Raw genomic sequence first — 3,771 nt, forward strand, 5'->3', positions numbered from 1 at the left:
CAGCAGGAAAGCTGACGTTTCGGGTCTGGACCTTTCTTCAGAAATGGGGGTGGGGAAGGGGATTCTGAAATAAGTAAAGAGGAGGAGGCGGATGGAAGATGGATAAAGGAGCAGATAGGTGGAGAGGAGAGATGGACCGGTCAAGGAGGTGGTGATGGAGCCAGTAAAGGTGAGTGTAGGTAGGGAGTTAGGATGGGGGTTGGTCAGTCAAGGGAAGATGGACAGGTCAAGGAGGCAGGTAGATGGGAGGTGGGAGGAAAAAAGGACAGGTCAAGGAGGCGGGGACGATCTGGGCTGGCTTTGGGATGAGGTCCGGGGCAGGGAGATTTTGGAGCTTGTGAAGTCCACATTGATACCATTGGGCTGCAGGGTTCCCAAGTGAAATATGAGGTGCTGTTCCTGCAAACTTCGGGTGGTATTGTTGTAGCACTGGAGGCGGCCCAGGATGGACATGTCGTCTAAGGAATGGGAGGGGGAGTTGAAGTGGTTTGTGACTGGGAGGTGCAGTTGTTTGTCATGAACAGAACATAGGTGTTCCACAAAGTGGTCTCCAAGCCTCAGCTTGGTTTCCCCGATGTAGAGGAGGCCACGTCGGGAACAGCGGATACAATATACCACATTAGCAGATGTGCAGGTGAAAATCTGTTTAATGTGGAAGGTTTTCTTGGGGTCTGGGGGGGGGGGGGGGGGGGAGGTGTAGGGGCAGGTGTAGGACTTCCTGCAGTTGCAGGAAAAGTGCCAGGGGTGGTGGGGCTGGTGGAGCAGACAAGGGAGTCATAGACAGAGTGGTCCCTCCGAAAGACAGATAAGAGTGGGGTGGGAAAAAGGTCCTTGGTAGTGGGGTCAGATTGCAGGTGGCGGAAGTGGTGGAGGATGATGCATTGAGTCTGGAGGTTGGTGGGGTGGTACGTGAGGATGAGAGGGATTCTGTTTTTGTTGTTATTACGGGGAGGTGGGTGTGAGGGATGAGTTGCCGGAGACGTGAGAGATGTGGTCGAGGGTGTTTTTGACCACTGTGGAAGGGATGTTGTGGTCCTTGAAAAACTAGAACATCTAGGATTTCCGGGAGTGGAATGCCTCATCTTGGGAGCAGATGCGGAGGCGAAGGTGAAGGAATTGGGAATAGCGGATGGCATTCTTGCAGGAAGGTGGGTGAGACAAGGTGTATTCTCAGTAGTTGTGGGAGTCGGTAGGCTTTAAATAGGTATTGGTTTCCAAGTGGTTGCCAGAGATGGAAACAGAGAGGTCCAGGAAGGAGAGAGAGGTATCAGAGATGGTCCGGGTGAACTTAAGGTTGAGGTGGAAGGTGTTAGTAAAGTGGATGAACTTTGTGCTCCTCGTGGTAGCACGAGGCAGTGCCGATACAGTCAGTCATCGATATAACAGAGGAAGAGCTGGGGGATGGGGCCAGTGTAGCTTTGGAAGAGGGACTGTTCCACGTATCCTACAAAGAGGCAGGCATAGCTTGGGCCCGTGCGGGTACCCATGGCCACCCCCTTTGTCTCTAGGAAGTGGGAGGAATTGAAGGAGAAGTTGTTAAGGGTGAGGATGAGTTCTGCTAAACGGATAAGGGTGTCAGTGGAGGGGGACTGGTCGGGCCTGTGGGACAGGAAGAAGCGGAGGGCTTTTAGGCCATCTGCATGGGGAATGCAAGTCTGTAGGGATGCATCATCCTCCACCACTTCCGCCACCTGCAATCTGACCCCACTACCAAGGACATTTTTCCCTCCCCACCCTTATCTGCCTTCCGGAGGGACTGCGCTGTCTGTGACTCCCTTGTCTGCTCCACACACCCCACCACCCCTGGCACTTTTCCCTGTAGGAAGTGCTACACCTGCCCCCTCACCCCCATCCCAAGCCCCAAGAAGACCTTCCACATTAAACAGATTTTCACCTGCACATCTGCTAATGTGGTATACTGTATCCGCCGTTCCCGATGTGGCTCCTCTACATCGGGGAAACCAAGCAGAGGCTTGGAGACTACTTTGTGGAACACCTACGCTCTGTTCACAATAAACAACTGCACCTCCCAGTTGCAAACCACTTCAACGCCCCCTCCCACTCCTTGGAAAACATGTCCATCCTGGGCCACCTCCAGTGCCACAACAATGCCACCCAAAGGTTGCAGGAACAGCACCTCCTATTTCGCTTGGGAACCCTGCAGCCCATGGGATCAACGTGGACTTCACAAGCTTCAAAATCTCCCTACCCCTGACCTCATCCCAAAACAAGACCAGATCGTCTCCGCCTCCCTGACCTGTCCATCTTTAGTCCCACCTCAATCCCTACCAGCCTCATCCCCACCTCCTTGACCTGTCCGTCTTCCTTTGTCTGACCAACCCCCATCCTAACTCCCCACCTACACTCACCTTTACTGGCTCCATCCCCACCTCATTGACCGGTCCATCTCCTCTCCACCTATCTGCTCCTTTATCTATCTTCCATCCGCCTCCCCCTCTCTATTTATTTCAGAATCCCCTTCCCCTCCCCCATTTTTGAAGAAAGGTCCAGACCCGAAACGTCAGCTTTCCTGCTCCTCTGATGCTGCTTGGCCTGCTGTGTTCATCTTGCTGTACACCTTGTTATCCCTTTTCTCAGTACCCATTTCAATGCCCAAGAAATCAGATCCCACTTCTGTCACATGAGGTTGGGCCACGAGTCTAATAAGATCATTAGACAATAGGCAGTGAAATAACCTGACTCATTGCTCACCTGATAACTTGCAATGACTATTGTTCAGCAATGGTTGTTGGATTCTGATCAGATAGAAACAATTCCACTTGTTTTCTTCTTCCTAAAGAAATGTTGCAACTAAATATATTCCAACTGCCACCTCCCTGATAGCTATCTCTGCAGCAATCAGGGCTTGAACTGGAATCATCCTGCTTTGTATGGCTCAGCGTCACATCTTAGTTTACTTTCTCAGTAATAAATGTATAATATAAAAGCTATCATTTAGCTGCATAGTAGGGTTTCCATGTCACTTTCAACATTCAATTTGTGGAAAAAGTGAGAGAAACTTAGCAGCATCTGTGGAGAAAAACAGTTAACATTTGAAGCTGATGACCTTTCATCAGGACAGCCAGATTTGTCTCGTGGTTACTGCATCATATCCTTTAAATTGTGCTTCTAATTAAGCTTGTTTCATTTCTTACATCTGGCGCATTTGTGTACAAAACATAGTGACACAAGCATTGCTAGATAATGAGTGTAAAGTCCATCAAATTGACTCCTACCATCCTGGCCCTTGTACACTACAATGATAATGCAATTTATTGATTAAGCACAGCAATCAATTTCTATTTTCTAGCCGATTTTTAGATCCATGCATGAAGTAAGGAAAACCTTGGTGGTGGAAAGCTTTGGGACCCATCAGTCCCAAGTCACTTATTCCTCCTACCTTTATCTGTTTTTTTTTTGTCAGTGTATAGAAAACTGAGTGTCATTGATTGATTAATAAGAAGCTTTTTTATAAAAATCTTTTGTGGAGTTGAGACTGAGGGTACCAGAAGCGAAGGAAATGTGCGGATTGCCAGAACATATTCTGTAAGTTGAAGCCTTTTTTGGCAATTATATAGAAAAAGCAGCTTTTGTGTTCATGCCACATGAACAAATAAAACATGAAAAGCCTGTTGGCTTATTTTCCCAGACTGCTTTTCTACAAATTGGCAATATTGTAAATGTACAAGGACAGATTTTTGGTGGCTCAGTCTTCTGAAGGCTGTTAATACGATTGGCTCATGAATAGTTATTTTAACTGATCTGTTTGGC

The sequence above is a fragment of the Rhincodon typus genome, chromosome 26 (genome assembly GCF_021869965.1).
Source record: "Rhincodon typus isolate 14 chromosome 26, sRhiTyp1.1, whole genome shotgun sequence".
In the NCBI taxonomy this organism is placed as follows: Eukaryota; Metazoa; Chordata; class Chondrichthyes; order Orectolobiformes; family Rhincodontidae; genus Rhincodon; species Rhincodon typus.